This window comes from Ambystoma mexicanum, chromosome 4q, assembly GCF_040938575.1.
Source record: "Ambystoma mexicanum isolate Mex_15411 chromosome 4q, UKY_AmexF1_1, whole genome shotgun sequence".
Classification (NCBI taxonomy): domain Eukaryota; kingdom Metazoa; phylum Chordata; class Amphibia; order Caudata; family Ambystomatidae; genus Ambystoma; species Ambystoma mexicanum.
In genome coordinates this window covers 433,216,218-433,234,506 of record NC_090928.1, presented here as the reverse complement: position 1 = coordinate 433,234,506, position 18,289 = coordinate 433,216,218, and the positions used below count along the sequence as shown (strand labels likewise).

At 34.9% G+C, this 18,289-nt stretch overlaps 3 non-coding genes across 3 annotated transcripts; all 3 read left to right on the top strand.

The window, feature by feature from the left end:
* Positions 1 to 8,888: 8,888 nt before the first annotated feature.
* Positions 8,889 to 8,960, top strand: TRNAC-GCA (transfer RNA cysteine (anticodon GCA)). The gene has a single exon. It is a non-coding gene; the product is annotated as a tRNA-Cys (tRNA).
* A 7,558-nt stretch (positions 8,961 to 16,518) lies between these two features.
* TRNAC-ACA (transfer RNA cysteine (anticodon ACA)) lies at positions 16,519 to 16,590 on the top strand. Its single transcript has one exon. It is a non-coding gene; the product is annotated as a tRNA-Cys (tRNA).
* Positions 16,591 to 17,466: 876 nt separating this feature from the next.
* On the top strand, positions 17,467 to 17,538 carry TRNAC-GCA (transfer RNA cysteine (anticodon GCA)). Its single transcript has one exon. It is a non-coding gene; the product is annotated as a tRNA-Cys (tRNA).
* The last annotated feature ends 751 nt before the right edge of the window (positions 17,539 to 18,289 follow it).

Here is an 18,289-nt window from a genome sequence, read left to right as displayed (position 1 = left end):
ATTTCATATACAAAACAATCAACAATTGGGTTTAACTATTCGCTTAGCACAAAATCAACAAACTGCAGTAGAGAAGCAGTTACATTTTGCAGAATTTGTGCATTTGACAAAAGATTTTTTTTCCATGTTCCAAGATCTACATGTGATACGAAATGTATGAATTCTTGCAATGGAAAACTCACTGTATTTTACCAAGGCAGATAAAGGACATCTTTTGTACCCCTTATACTTATAAGGAGGGTTTGGTGGCTGAAAATGCATTGCTTTGATGGTGATTGCATGTTGCTTGCACTTTGTACATATTACTGAATTAATAAAGGTGAACTTTTCCAAACTGGGGGTATAGCTCAGTGTTAGAGCATTTGACTGCAGATCAAGAGGTCCCTAGTTCATATCTGGATGCCCCTTGTTCAACTGTTTTACCTGTAGAAATATTATTTTATTAAATAAATTGAAAAAAACATTTACAATCTTAGCATTTTATGTAATGAGCAACACATTTCTACATTTGAAATACTCCTGATCATCTCCTGAAACATAGGGTAAACACCATGAAACTGTTTTCTTCATATGATACAAGCTGTGTTTTACATTCACCCAAGTTCTACTGGTGATATGACCAGTTTGAAATAGTCCATTGGAAGCTCATATGAATGTTATAAAACTGTGGTGGAAACCAATAATATGCCCTTTATGAAATGTATTAATTTGTACAGCTGACCAGAAGTGCATTGATGCCATTAGTTCTACAAGTTCCATACAGTCACCCACTCTATCACCTTTTTAAAAAAGGGCAGTTTTCAGCATTCAAGGGTTTAACTCAGTGGTAGAGCATAGGAGTGCAGTTCAAGAAGTCCCTGTTTCATAAGCATATACCCTCGTCAATATATCCTGTTAAAATGTTTTTCAACCCAATGCACTGTAAGAAACAATAGGATATATCATCATTTCATATACAAAACAATGAACAATTGGGTTTAACTATGCTCTTAGCACAAAATCAACAAACTGCAGTAGAGAAGCAGTTACATTTTGCAGAATTTGTGCATTTGACAAAAGATTTTTTTCCATGTTCCAAGATCTACATGTGATACGAAATGTATGAATTCTTGCAATGGAAACCTCACTGTATTTTACCAAGGCAGATAAAGGACATCTTTCGTCCCCCTTATACTTATAAGGAGGGTTTGGTGGCTGAAAAAGCTTTGCTTTGATGGTGATTGCATGTTGCTTGCACTTTGTACATATTACTGAATTAATAAAAGTGAAATTTTCAGAACTGAGGGTATAACTCAGTGGTAGAGCATTTGACTGCAGATCAAGAGGTCCCAAGTTCAAATCTGGGTGCCCCCTTGTTCAACTGTTTTACCTGTAGAAATATTTTTTAATTAAATAAATTGAAGAAAACATTTACAATCTTAGCATTTTTTGTAATGATCAACACATTTCTACATTTGAAATACTCCTGATCATCTCCTGAAACATAGGGTAAACACCATGAAACTGTTTAGGATTTCTTCATATGATACAAGCTGTGTTTTACATTCACCCAAGTTCTACTGGTGATATTATCAGTTTGAAATAGTCCATTGGAAGCTCATATGAATGTTATAAAACTGTGGTGGAAACCAATAATATGCCCTTAATGAACTGTATTAATTTGTACAGCTGACCAGAAGTGCACTGATGTCATTAGTTCTACAAGTTCCATACAGTCACCCACTCTATCACCTTTTTAAAAAAGGGCAGTTTTCAACATAGAAGGGTTTATGTCAGTGGTAGAGCGTAGGAGTGTAGTTCAAGAAGTCCCTGTTTCATAACCATATACCCTCTTCAATAGATCCTGTTAAAATGTTTTTCAACCCAATGCACTGTAAGAAACAATAGGATATATCATCATTTCATATACAAAACAATGAACAATTGGGTTTAACTATGCGCTTAGCACAAAATCAACAAACTGCAGTAGAGAAGCAGTTACATTTTGCAGAATTTGTGCATTTGACAAAAGATTTTTTTTCCATGTTCCAAGATCTACATGTGATACGAAATGTATGAATTCTTGCAATGGAAACCTCACTGTATTTTACCAAGGCAGATAAAGGACATCCTTCGCACCCCATATACTTATAAGGAGGGTTTGGTGGCTGAAAATGCATTGCTTTGATGGTGATTGCATGTTGCTTGCACTTTGTACATATTACTGAATTAATAAAGGTGAACTTTTCTAAACTGTGGGTATAGCTCAGTGGTAGAGCATTTTACTGCAGATTAAGAGGTCCCTAGTTCATATCTGGGTGCCCCCTTGTTCAACTGTTTTACCTGTAGAAATATTTTTTTATTAAATAAATTGAAAAAAACATTTACAATCTTAGCATTTTATGTAATGAGCAACACATTTCTACATTTGAAATACTCCTGATCATCTCCTGAAACATAGGGTAAACACCATGAAACTGTTTAGGATTTCTTCATATGATACAAGCTGTGTTTTACATTCACCCAAGTTCTACTGGTGATATGACCAGTTTGAAATAGTCCGTTGGAAGCTCATATGAATGTTATAAAACTGTGGTGGAAACCAATAATATGCCCTTAATGATACGTATTAATTTGTACAGCTGACCAGAAGTGCATTGATGTCATTAGTTCTACAAGTTCCATACAGTCACCCACTCTATCACCTTTTTAAAAAAGGGCAGTTTTCAGCATTCAAGGGTTTAACTCAGTGGTAGAGCATAGGAGTGCAGTTCAAGAAGTCCCTGTTTCATAAGCATATACCCTCGTCAATATACCCTGTTAAAATATTTTTCAACCCAATGCACTGTAAGAAACAATAGGATATATCATCATTTCATATACAAAACAATGAACAATTGGGTTTAACTATGCTCTTAGCACAAAATCAACAAACTGCAGTAGACAAGCATTTACATTTTGCAGAATTTGTGCATTTGACAAAGGATTTTTGTTCCATGTCCCAATATCTACATGTGATACGAAATGTATGAATTCTTGCAATGGAAACCTCACTGTATTTTACCAAGGCAGATAAAGGACATCCTTCGCACCCCATATACTTATAAGGAGGGTTTGGTGGCTGAAAATGCATTGCTTTGATGGTGATTGCATGTTGCTTGCACTTTGTACATATTACTGAATTAATAAAGGTGAATTTTTCAGAACTGGGGGTATAGCTCAGTGGTAGAGCATTTGACTGCAGATAAAGAGGTCCCTAGTTCAAATCTGGGTGCCCCCTTGTTCAACTGTTTTACCTGTAGAAATATTTTTTTAATTAAATAAATTGAAGAAAACATTTACAATCTTAGCATTTTATGTAATGAGCAACACATTTCTACATTTGAAATACTCCTGATCATCACCTGAAACATAGGGTAAACACCATTAAGCTGTTTAGGATTTCTTCATATGATACAAGCTGTGTTTTACATTCACCCAAGTTCTACTGGTGATATGATCAGTTTGAAATAGTCCATTGGAAGCTCATATGAATGTTATAAAACTGTGGTGGAAACCAATAATGTGCCCTTAATGAAATGTATTAATTTGTACAGCTGAACAGAAGTGCACTGATGTCATTAGTTCTACAAGTTCCATACAGTCACCCACTCTATCACCTTTTTTAAAAAAAAGGCAGTTTTCAGCATTCAAGGGTTTAACTCAGTGGTAGAGCATAGGAGTGCAGTTCATGAAGTCCCTGTTTCATAAGCATATACCCTCGTCAATAGATCCTGTTAAAATGTTTTTCAACCCAATGCACTGTAAGAAACAATAGGATATATCATCATTTCATATACAAAACAATGAACAATTGGGTTTAACTATGCTCTTAGCACAAAATCAACAAACTGCAGTAGACAAGCATTTACATTTTTCAGAATTTGTGCATTTGACAAAAGATTTTTTTTCCATGTTCCAAGATCTACATGTGATACGAAATGCATGAATTCTTGCAATGGAAACCTCACTGTATTTTACCAAGGCAGATAAAGGACATCCTTCGCACCCCATATACTTATAAGGAGGGTTTGGTGGCTGAAAATGCATTGCTTTGATGGTGATTGCATGTTGCTTGCACTTTGTACATATTACTGAATTAATAAAGGTGAACTTTTCAGAACTGGGGGTATAGCTCAGTGGTAGAGCATTTGACTGCAGATCAAGAGGTCCCTAGTTCAACTGTTTTACCTGTAGAATTATTTTTTTAATTAAATAAATTGAAGAAAACATTTACAATCTTAGCATTTTATGTAATGAGCAACACATTTCTACATTTGAAATACTCCTGATCATCTCCTGAAACATAGGGTAAACACCATGAAACTGTTTAGGATTTCTTCATATGATACAAGCTGTGTTTTACATTCACCCAAGTTCTACTGGTGATATGACCAGTTTGAAATAGTCCGTTGGAAGCTCATATGAATGTTATAAAACTGTGGTGGAAACCAATAATATGCCCTTAATGAAACGTATTAATTTGTACAGCTGACCAGAAGTGCATTGATGTCATTAGTTCTACAAGTTCCATACAGTCACCCACTCTATCACCTTTTTAAAAAAGGGCAGTTTTCAGCATTCAAGGGTTTAACTCAGTGGTAGAGCATAGGATTGCAGTTCAAGGTTCAAGAAGTCCCTGTTTCATAAGCATATACCCTCGTCAATATACCCTGTTAAAATATGTTTCAACCCAATGCACTGTAAGAAACAATAGGATATATCATCATTTCATATACAAAACAATGAACAATTGGGTTTAACTATGCTCTTAGCACAAAATCAACAAACTGCAGTAGACAAGCATTTACATTTTGCAGAATTTGTGCATTTGACAAAGGATTTTTTTTCCATGTCGCAATATCTACATGTGATACGAAATGTATGAATTCTTGCAATGGAAACCTCACTGTATTTTACCAAGGCAGATAAAGGACATCCTTCACACCCCATATACTTATAAGGAGGGTTTGGTGGCTGAAAATGCATTGCTTTGATGGTGATTGCATGTTGCTTGCACTTTGTACATATTACTGAATTAATAAAGGCGAATTTTTCAGAACTGGGGGTATAGCTCAGTGGTAGAGCATTTGACTGCAGATAAAGAGATCCCTAGTTCAAATCTGGGTGCCCCCTTGTTCAACTGTTTTACCTGTAGAAATATTTTTTTAATTAAATAAATTGAAGAAAACATTTACAATCTTAGCATTTTATGTAATGAGCAACACATTTCTACATTTGAAATACTCCTGATCATCACCTGAAACATAGGGTAAACACCATTAAGCTGTTTAGGATTTCTTCATATGATACAAGCTGTGTTTTACATTCACCCAAGTTCTACTGGTGATATGATCAGTTTGAAATAGTCCATTGGAAGCTCATATGAATGTTATTAAACTGTGGAGGAAACCAATAATATGCCCTTAATGAAATGTATTAATTTGTACAGCTGAACAGAAGTGCACTGATGTCATTAGTTCTACAAGTTCCATACAGTCACCCACTCTATCACCTTTTTAAAAAAGGGCAGTTTTCAGCATTCACGGGTTTAACGCAGTGTAGAGCGTAGGAATGCAGTTCAAGAAGTCCCTGTTTCATAACCATATACCCTCTTCAATAGATCCTGTTAAAATGTTTTTCAACCCAATGCACTGTAAGAAACAATAAGATATATCATCATTTCATATACAAAACAATGAACAATTGGGTTTAACTATGCTCTTAGCACAAAATCAACAAACTGCAGTAGACAAGCAATTACATTTTTCAGAATTTGTGCATTTGCCAAAAGATTTTTTTTCCATGTTCCAATATCTACATGTGATACGAAATGTATGAATTCTTGCAATGGAAACCTCACTGTATTTTACCAAGGCAGATAAAGGACATCCTTCGCACCCCATATACTTATAAGGAGGGTTTGGTGGCTGAAAATGCATTGCTTTGATGGTGATTGCATGTTGCTTGCACTTTCTACATATTACTGAATTAATAAAGGAGAACTTTTCAGAACTGGGGGTATAGCTCAGTGGTAGAGCATTTGACTGCAGATCAAGAGATCTCTAGTTCAAATCTGGGTGCCCCCTTGTTCAACTGTTTTACCTGTAGAAATATTTTTTTAATTAAATAAATTGAAGACAACATTTACAATCTTAGCATTTTATGTAATGAGCAACACATTTCTACATTTGAAATACTCCTGATCATCTCCTGAAACATAGGGTAAACACCATGAAACTGTTTAGGATTTCTTCATATGATACAAGCTGTGTTTTACATTCACCCAAGTTCTACTGGTGATATTATCAGTTTGAAATAGTCCATTGGAAGCTCATATGAATGTTATAAAACTGTGGTGGAAACCAATAATATGCCCTTAATGAACTGTATTAATTTGTACAGCTGACCAGAAGTGCACTGATGTCATTAGTTCTACAAGTTCCATACAGTCACCCACTCTATCACCTTTTTAAAAAAGGGCAGTTTTCAACATTGAAGGGTTTATGTCAGTGGTAGAGTGTAGGAGTGTAGTTCAAGAAGTCCCTGTTTCATAACCAAATACCCTCTTGAATAGATCCTGTTAAAATGTTTTTCAACCCAATGCACTGTAAGAAACAATAGGATATATCATCATTTCATATACAAAACAATGAACAATTGGGTTTAACTATGCTCTTAGCACAAAATCAACAAACTGCAGTAGAGAAGCAGTTATATTTTGCAGAATTTGTGCATTTGACAAAAGATTTTTTTTCCATGTTCCAAGATCTACATGTGATACGAAATGTATGAATTCTTGCAATGGAAACCTCACTTTATTTTACCAAGGCAGATAAAGGACATCTTTTGTACCCCTTATACTTATAAGGAGGGTTTGGTGGCTGAAAATGCATTGCTTTGATGGTGATTGCATGTTGCTTCCACTTTGTACATATTACTGAATAAATAAAGGTGAAGATTTCAGAAATGGGGGTATAGCTCAGGGGTAGAGCATTTCACTGCAGATCAAAAGGTCCCTAGTTCAAATCTAGGTGCCCCCTTGTCCAACTGTTTTACCTGTAGAAATATATTTTTAATTAAATAAATTGAAGAAAACATTTACAATCTTAGCATTTTATGTAATGAGCAACACATTTCTACATTTGAAATACTCCTGATCATCACCTGAAACATAGGGTAACCATTAAGCTGTTTAGGATTTCTTCATATGATACAAGCTGTGTTTTACATTCACCCAAGTTCTACTGGTGATATGATCAGTTTGAAATAGTCCATTGGAAGCTCATATGAATGTCATAAAACTGTGGCGGAAACCAATAATATGCCCTTAAAATGTATTAATTTGTACAGCTGACCAGAAGTGCACTGATATCATTAGTTCTACAAGTTCCATAGAGTCACCCACTCTATCACCTTTTTAAAAAAGGGCAGTTTTCAACATTCAAGGGTTTATGGCAGTATAGAGCGTAGGAGTGTAGTTCAAGAAGTCCCTGTTTCATAACCATATACCCTCTTCAATAGATCCTGTTAAAATGTTTTTCAACCCAATGCACTGTAAGAAACAATAGGATATATCATCATTTCATATACAAAACAATGAACAATTGGGTTTAACTACACTCTTAGCACAAAATCAACAAACTGCAGTAGAGAAGCAGTTACATTTTGCAGAATTTGTGCATTTGACAAAAGATTTTTTTTCCATGTTCCAAGATCTTCATGTGATACGAAATGTATGAATTCTTGCAATGGAAACCTCACTGTATTTTACCAAGGCAGATAAAGGACATCTTTTGTACCCCTTATACTTATAAGTAGGGTTTGGTGCCTGAAAATGCATTGCTTTGATGGTGATTGCATGTTGCTTGCACTTTGTACATATTACTGAATTAATAAAGGTGAACTTTTCAGAACTGGGGGTATAGCTCAGTAGTAGAGCATTTGACTGCAGATCAAGAGGTCCCTAGTTCAACTCTGGGTGCCCTTTGTTCAACTGTTTTACCTGTAGAAATATTTTTTTAATTAAATAAATTGAAGTAAACATTTACAATCTTAGCATTTTATGTATTGAGCAACAAATTTCTACATTTGAAATACTCTTGATCATCTCCTTAAACATAGGGTAAACACCATGAAACTGTTTAGGATTTCTTCATATGATACAAGCTGTGTTTTACATTCACCCAAGTTCTGCTGGTGATATTATCAGTTTGAAATAGTCCATTGGAAGCTCATATGAATGTTATAAAACTGTGGTGGAAACCAATAATATGCCCTTAATGAAATGTATTAATTTGTACAGCTGACCAGAAGTGCACTGATGTCATTAGTTCTACAAGTTCCATACAGTCACCCACTCTATCACCTTTTTAAAAAAGGGCAGTTTTCAGCATTCAAGGGTTTAAATCAGTGGTAGAGTGTAGGAATCCATTTCAAAAAGTCCCTGTTTCATAACCATATACCCTCTTCAATAGATCCTGTTAAAATGTTTTTCAACCCAATACACTGTAAGAAACAATAAGATATATCATCATTTCATATACAAAACAATGAACAATTGGGTTTAACTATGCTCTTAGCACAAAATCAACAAACTGCAGTAGAGAAGCAGTTACATTTTGCAGAATTTATGCATTTGACAAAAGATTTTTTTCCATGTTCCAAGATCTACATGTGATACGAAATGTATGAATTCTTGCAATGGAAACCTCACTGTATTTTACCAAGGCAGATAAAGGACATCTTTCGCACCCCATATACTTATAAGGAGGGTTTGGTGGCTGAAAATGCTTTGCTTTGATGGTGATTGCATGTTGCTTGCACTTTGTACATATTACTGAATTAATAAAGGTGAGCTTTTCAGAACTGGGGGTATAGCTCAGTGGTAGAGCATTTGACTGCAGATCAAGAGGTTCCTAGTTCAAATCTGGGTGCCCCCTTCTTCAACTGTTTTACCTGTAGAAATATTTTTTTAATTAAATAAATTGAAGTAAACATTTACAATCTTAGCATTTTATGTAATGAGCAACACATTTCTACATTTGAAATACTCCTGATCATCACCTGAAACATAGGGTAAACACCATTAAGCTGTTTAGGATTTATTCGTATGATACAAGCTGTGTTTTACATTCACCCAAGTTCTACTGGTGATATGATCAGTTTGAAATAGTCCATTGGAAGCTCATATGAATGTTATAAAACTGTGGTGGAAACCAATAATATGCCCTTAATGAAATATATTAATTTGTACAGCTGACCAGAAGTGCACTGATGTCATTAGTTCTACAAGTTCCATACAGTCACCCACTCTATCACGTTTTTAAAAAAGGGCAGTTTTTAGCATTCAAGGGTTTAACTCAGTGGTAGAGCATAGGAGTGCAGTTCAAGAAGTCCCTGTTTCATAAGCATATACCCTCGTCAATAGATCCTGTTAAAATGTTTTTCAACCCAATGCACTGTAAGAAACAATAGGATATATCATCATTTCATATAAAAAACAATGGAACATTGGGTTTAATTATACTCTTAGCACAAAATCAACAAACCGCAGTAGAGAAGCAGTTACGTTTTGCAGAATTTGTGCATTTGTCAAACGTTTTTTTTTCATGTTCCAAGATCTACATGTGATACGAAATGTATGAATTCTTGCAATGGAAACCTCACTGTATTTTACCAAGGCAGATAAAGGACATTTTTGTACCCCTTATACTTATAAGGAGGGTTTGGTGTTTGAAAATGCATTGCTTTGATGGTGATTGCATGTTGCTTGCACTTTGTACATATTACTGAATTAATAAAGGTGAACTTTTCAGAACTGGGCGTATAGCTCAGTAGTAGAGCATTTGACTGCAGATCAAGAGGTCCCTAGTTCAACTCTGGGTGCCCTTTGTTCAACTGTTTTACCTGTAGAAATATTTTTTTTATTAAATAAATTGAAGAAAACATTTACAATGTTAGCATTTTATGTAATGAGCAACACATTTCTACATTTGAAATACTCCTGATCATCTCCTGAAACATAGGGTAAACACCATGAAACTGTTTAGGATTTCTTCATATGATACAAGCTGTGTTTTACATTCACCCAAGTTCTACTGGTGATATTATCAGTTTGAAATAGTCCATTGGAAGCTCATATGAATGTTATAAAACTGTGGTGGAAACCAATAATATGCCCTTAATGAAATGTATTAATTTGTACAGCTGACCAGAAGTGCACTGATGTCATTAGTTCTACAAGTTCCATACAGTCACCCACTCTATCACCTTTTTAAAAAAGGGCAGTTTTCAGCATTCAAGGGTTTAACTCAGTGGTAGAGCAATGGAGTGCATTTCAAGAAGTCCTTGTTTCATAACCATATACCCTCGTCAATAGATCCTGTTAAAATGTTTTTCAACCCAATGCACTGAAAGAAACAATAGGATATATCATCATTTCATATAAAAAAACAATGAACAATTGGGTTTAACTATACTCTTAGCACAAAATCAACAAACTGCAGTAGAGAAGCAGTTACATTTTGCAGAATTTGTGCATTTGACAAAAGATTGTTTTTCCATGTTCCAAGATCTACATGTGATACGAAATGTATGAATTCTTGCAATGGAAACCTCACTGTATTTTACCAAGGCAGATAAAGGACATCTTTTGTACCCCTTATACTTATAAGGAGGGTTTGGTGGCTGAAAATGCATTGCTTTGATGGTGATTGCATGTTGCTTTCACTTTGTACATATTACTGAAAAAATAAAGGTGAACATTTCAGAAATGGGGGTATAGCTCAGGGGTAGAGCATTTCACTGCAGATCAAAATGTCCCTAGTTCAAATGTGGTTGCCCCCTTGTCCAACTGTTTTACCTGTAGAAATATTTTTTTAATTAAATAAATTGAAGTAAACATTTACAATCTTTGGATTTTATGTAATGAGCAACACATTTCTACATTTGAAATACTCCTGATCATCTCTTGAAACATAGGGTAACCATTAAGCTGTTTAGGATTTCTTCATATGATACAAGCTGTGTTTTACATTCACCCAAGTTCTACTGGTGATATTATCAGTTTGAAATAGTCCATTGGAAGCTCATATGAATGTTATAAAACTGTGGTGGAAACCAATAATATGCCCTTAATGAAATGTATTAATTTGTACAGCTGACCAGAAGTGCATTGATGTCATTAGTTCTACAAGTTCCATACAGTCACCCACTCTATCACCTTTTTAAAAAAGGGCAGTTTTCAGCATTCAAGGGTTTAACTCAGTGGTAGGGCATAGGAGTGCAGTTCAAGAAGTCCCTGTTTCATAAGCATATACCCTCGTCAATAGATCCTGTTAAAATGTTTTTCAACCCAATGCACTGTAAGAAACAATAGGATATATCATCATTTCATATAAAAAACAATGGAACATTGGGTTTAATTATACTCTTAGCACAAAATCAACAAACTGCTGTAGAGAAGCAGTTACGTTTTGCAGAATTTGTGCATTTGTCAAACGTTTTTTTTTCATGTTCCAAGATCTACATGTGATACGAAATGTATGAATTCTTGCAATGGAAACCTCACTGTATTTTACCAAGGCAGATAAAGGACATTTCTGTACCCCTTATACTTATAAGGAGGGTTTGGTGGTTGAAAATGCATTGCTTTGATGGTGATTGCATGTTGCTTGCACTTTGTACATATTACTGAATTAATAAAGGCGAACTTTTCAGAACTGGGCGTATAGCTCAGTAGTAGAGCATTTGACTGCAGATCAAGAGGTCCCTAGTTCAACTCTGGGTGCCCTTTGTTCAACTGTTTTACCTGTAGAAATATTTTTTTTATTAAATAAATTGAAGAAAACATTTACAATGTTAGCATTTTATGTAATGAGCAACAAATTTCTACATTTGAAATACTCCTGATCATCTCCTGAAACATAGGGTAAACACCATGAAACTGTTTAGGATTTCTTCATATGGTACAAGCTGTGTTTTACATTCACCCAAGTTCTACTGGTGATATTATCAGTTTGAAATAGTCCATTGGAAGCTCATATGAATGTTATAAAACTGTGGTGGAAACCAATAATATGCCCTTAATGAAATGTATTAATTTGTACAGCTGACCAGAAGTGCACTGATGTCATTAGTTCTACAAGTTCCATACAGTCACCCACTCTATCACCTTTTTAAAAAAGGGTAGTTTTCAGCATTCAAGGGTTTAACTCAGTGGTAGAGCATAGGAGTGCAGTTGAAGAAGTCCCTGTTTCATAACCATATACCCTCGTCAATAGATCCTGTTAAAATGTTTTTCAACCCAATGCACTGTAAGAAACAATAGGATATATCATCATTTCATATAAAAAAACAATGAACGATTGGGTTTAACTATACTCTTAGCACAAAATCAACAAACTGCAGTAGAGAAGCAGTTACATTTTGCAGAATTTGTGCATTTGACAAAATATTTTTTTCCATGTTCCAAGATCTACATGTGATACAAAATGTATGAAGTATGAATTCTTGCAATGGAAACCTCACTGTATTTTACCAAGGCAGATAAAGGACATCTTTTGTACCCCTTATACTTATAAGGAGGGTTTGGTGGCTGAAAATGCATTGCTTTGATGGTAATTGCATGTTGCTTTCACTTTGTACATATTACTGAATAAATAAAGGGGAACATTTCAGAAATGGGGGTATAGCTCAGGGGTAGAACATTTCACTGCAGATCAAAATGTCCCTAGTTCAAATGTGGGTGCCCCCTTGTCCAACTGTTTTACCTGTAGAAATATTTTTTTAATTAAATAAATTGAAGTAAACATTTACAATCTTAGCATTTTATGTAATGAGCAACACATTTCTACATTTGAAATACTCCTGATCATCACCTGAAACATAGGGTAAACACCATTAAGCTGTTTAGGATTTCTTCATATGATACAAGCTGTGTTTTACATTCACCCAAGTTCTACTGGTGATATGATCAGTTTGAAATAGTCCATTGGAAGCTCATATGAATGTTATAAAACTGTGGTGGAAACCAATAATATGCCCTTAATGAAATGTATTAATTTGTACAGCTGACCAGAAGTGCACTGATGTCATTAGTTCTACAAGTTCCATAGAGTCACCCACTCTATCACCTTTTTAAAAAAGGGCAGTTTTCAACATTCAAGGGTTTATGTCAGTGGTAGAGCATAGGAGTGTAGTTCAAGGAGTCCCTGTTTCATAACCATATACCCTCTTCATTAGATCATGTTACAATGTTTTTCAACCGAATGCACTGTAAGAAACAATAGGATATATCATCATTTCATATACAAAACAATGAAAAATTGGGTTTAACTATGCTCTTAGCACAAAATCAACAAACTGCAGTAGACAAGCATTTACATTTTTCAGAATTTGTGCATTTGACAAAAGATTTTTTTTCCATGTTCCAATATCTACATGTGATACGAAATGTATGAATTCTTGCAATGGAAACCTCACTGTATTTTACCAAGGCAGATAAAGGACATCCTTCGCACCCCATATACTTATAAGGAGGGTTTGGTGGCTGAAAATGCATTGCTTTGATGGTGATTGCATGTTGCTTGCACTTTGTACATATTACTGAATTAATAAAGGAGAACTTTTCAGAACTGGGGGTATAGCTCAGTGGTAGAGCATTTGACTGCAGATCAAGAGGTCTCTAGTTCAAATCTGAGTGCCCCCTTGTTCAACTCTTTTACCTGTAGAAATATTTTTTTAATTAAATAAATTGAAGACAACATTTACAATCTTAGCATTTTATGTAATGAGCAACACATTTCTACATTTGAAATACTCCTGATCATCTCTTGAAACATAGGGTAAACACCATGAAACTGTTTAGGATTTCTTCATATGATACAAGCTGTGTTTTACATTCACCCAAGTTCTACTGGTGATATTATCAGTTTGAAATAGTCCATTGGAAGCTCATATGAATGTTATAAAACTGTGGTGGAAACCAATACTATGCCCTTAATGAACTGTATTAATTTGTACAGCTGACCAGAAGTGCACTGATGTCATTAGTTCTACAAGTTCCATAGAGTCACCCACTCTATCACCTTTTTAAAAAAGGGCAGTTTTCAACATTCAAGGGTTTATGTCAGTGGTAGAGCGTAGGAGTGTAGTTCAAGGAGTCCCTGTTTCATAACCATATACCCTCTTCAATAGATCATGTTACAATGTTTTTCAACCGAATGCACTGTAAGAAACAATAGGATATATCATCATTTCATATACAAAAAATGAACAATTGGGTTTAACTATGCTCTTAGTACAAAATCAACAAACTGCAGTAGACAAGCATTTACATTTTTCAGAATTTGTGCATTTGACAAAAGATTTTTTTTCCATGTTCCAATATCTACATGTGATACGAAATGTATGAATTCTTGCAATGGAAACCTCACTGTGTTTTACCAAGGCAGATAAAGGACATCCTTCGCACCCCATATACTTATAAGGAGGGTTTGGTGGCTGAAAATGCATTGCTTTGATGGTGATTGCATGTTGCTTGCACTTTGTACATATTACTGAATTAATAAAGGAGAACTTTTCAGAACTGGGGGTATAGCTCAGTGGTAGAGCATTTGACTGCAGATCAAGAGGTCTCTAGTTCAAATCTGAGTGCCCCTTTTTCAACTCTTTTACCTGTAGAAATATTTTTTTAATTAAATAAATTGAAGACAACATTTACAATCTTAGCATTTTATGTAATGAGCAACACATTTCTACATTTGAAATACTCCTGATCATCTCTTGAAACATAGGGTAAACACCATGAAACTGTTTAGGATTTCTTCATATGATACAAGCTGTGTTTTACATTCACCCAAGTTCTACTGGTGATATTATCAGTTTGAAATAGTCCATTGGAAGCTCATATGAATGTTATAAAACTGTGGTGGAAACCAATACTATGCCCTTAATGAACTGTATTAATTTGTACAGCTGACCAGAAGTGCACTGATGTCATTAGTTCTACAAGTTCCATAGAGTCACCCACTCTATCACCTTTTTAAAAAAGGGCAGTTTTCAACATTCAAGGGTTTATGTCAGTGGTAGAGCGTAGGAGTGTAGTTCAAGGAGTCCCTGTTTCATAACCATATACCCTCTTCAATAGATCATGTTACAATGTTTTTCAACCGAATGCACTGTAAGAAACAATAGGATATATCATCATTTCATATACAAAACAATGAACAATTGGGTTTAACTATGCTCTTAGCACAAAATCAACAAACTGCAGTAGACAAGCATTTACATTTTTCAGAATTTGTGCATTTGACAAAAGATTTTTTTTCCATGTTCCAATATCTACATGTGATACGAAATGTATGAATTCTTGCAATGGAAACCTCACTGTGTTTTACCAAGGCAGATAAAGGACATCCTTCGCACCCCATATACTTATAAGGAGGGTTTGGTGGCTGAAAATGCATTGCTTTGATGGTGATTGCATGTTGCTTGCACTTTGTACATATTACTGAATTAATAAAGGAGAACTTTTCAGAACTGGGGGTATAGCTCAGTGGTAGAGCATTTGACTGCAGATCAAGAGGTCTCTAGTTCAAATCTGAGTGCCCCCTTGTTCAACTGTTTTACCTGTAGAAATATTTTTTTAATTAAATAAATTGAAGACAACATTTACAATCTTAGCATTTTATGTAATGAGCAACACATTTCTACATTTGAAATACTCCTGATCATCTCCTGAAACATAGGGTAAACGCCATGAAACTGTTTAGGATTTCTTCATATGATACAAGCTGTGTTTTACATTCACCCAAGTTCTACTGGTGATATTATCAGTTTGAAATAGTCCATTGGAAGCTCATATGAATGCTATAAAACTGTGGTGGAAACCAATACTATGCCCTTAATGAACTGTATTAATTTGTACAGCTGACCAGAAGTGCACTGATGTCATTAGTTCTACAAGTTCCATACAGTCACCCACTCTATCACCTTTTTAAAAAAGGGCAGTTTTCAACATTGAAGGGTTTATGTCAGTGGTAGAGCGTAGGAGTGTAATTCAAGAAGTGCCTGTTTCATAACCATATACCCTCTTCAATAGATCCTGTTAAAATGTTTTTCAACCCAATGCACAGTAAGAAACAACAAGATATATCATCATTTCATATACAAAACAATGAACAATTGGGTTTAACTATGCTCTTAGCACAAAATCAACAAACTGCAGTAGAGAAGCAGTTACATTTTGCAGAATTTGTGCATTTGACAAAAGATTTTTTTTTCCATGTTCCAAGATCTACATGTGATACAAAATGTATGAATTCTTGCAATGGAAACCTCACTGTATTTTACCAAGGCAGATAAAGGACATCTTTTGTACCCCTTATACTTATAAGGAGGGTTTGGTGGCTGAAAATGCATTTCTTTGATGGTGATTGCATGTTGCTTGCACTTTGTACATATTACTGAATTAATCAAGGTGAGCTATTCAGAAGTGGGGGTATAGCTCAGTGGTAGAGCATTTCACTACAGATCAAGAGGTCCCTAGTTCAAATCTGGGTGTCCCCCTGTTCAACTGTTTTACCTGTAGAAATATGTTTTTAATTAAATAAATTGAAGAAAACATTTACAATCTCAGCATTTTATGTAATGAGCAACACATTTCTACATTTGAAATACTCCTGATCATCACCTGAAACATAGGGTAACCATTAAGCTGTTTAGGATTTCTTCATATGATACAAGCTGTGTTTTACATTCACCCAAGTTCTACTGGTGATATGATCAGTTTGAAAAAGTCCATTGGAAGCTCATATGAATGTTATAAAACTGTGGCGGAAACCAATAATATGCCCTTAATGAACTGTATTAATTTGTACAGCTGACCTGAAGTGCACTGATGTCATTAGTTCTACAAGTTCCATACAGTCACCCACTCTATCACCTTTTTAAGAAAGGGCAGTTTTCAGCATTCAAGGGTTTAACGCAGTGTAGAGCGTAGGAATGCAGTTCAAGAAGTCCCTGTTTCATAACCATATACCCTCTTCAATAGATCCTGTTAAAATGTTTTTCAACCCAATGCACTGTAAGAAACAATAAGATATATCATCATTTCATATACAAAACAATGAACAATTGGGTTTAACTATGCTCTTAGCACAAAATCAACAAACTGCAGTAGTGAAGCAGTTACATTTTGCAGAATTTGTGCATTTGACAAAAGATTTTTTTCCATGTTCCAAGATCTACATTTGATACGAAATGTATGAATTCTTGCAATGGAAACCTCACTGTATTTTACCAAGGCAGATAAAGGACATCCTTCGCACCCCAAATACTTATAAGGAGGGTTTGGTGGTTGAAAATTCATTCCTTTGATGGTGATTGCATGTTGCTTGCACTTTGTACATATTACTGAATTAATAAAGGTGACTTTTCAGAACTGGGGGTATAGCTCAGTGGTAGAGCATTTGACTGCAGATCAAGAGGTCCTTAGTTCAAATCTGGGTGCCCCCTTGTTGAACTGTTTTACCTGTAGAAATATTTTTTAATTAAATAAATTGAAGAAAACATTAACAATCTTAGCATTTTATGTAATGAGCAACACATTTCTACATTTGAAATACTCCTGATCATCTACTGAAACATAGGGTAAACACCTTGAAACTGTTTAGGATTTCTTCATATGATACACGCTGTGTTTTACATTCACCCAAGTTCTACTGGTGATATTATCAGTTTGAAATAGTCCATTGGAAGCTCATATGAATGTTATAAAACTGTGGTGGAAACCAATAATATGCCCTTAATGAACTGTATTAATTTGTACGGCTGACCAGAAGTGCACTGATGTCATTAGTTCTACAAGTTCCATACAGTCACCCACTCTATCACCTTTTAAAAAAAGGGCAGTTTTCAGCATTCAAGGGTTTAACTGAGTGGTAGAGCGTAGGAATGCAGTTCAAGAAGTCCATGTTTCATAACCATATACCCTCGTCAATAGATCCTGTTAAAATGTTTTTCAACCCAATGCACTGAAAGAAACAATAGGATATATCATCATTTCATATACAAAACAATGAACAATTGGGTTTAACTATGCTCTTAGCACAAAATCAACAAACTGCAGTAGAGAAGCAGTTATATTTTGCAGAATTTGTGCATTTGACAAAATATTTTTTTTCCATGTTCCAATATCTACATGTGATACGAAATGTATGAATTCTTGCAATGGAAACCTCACTGTATTTTACCAAGGCAGATAAAG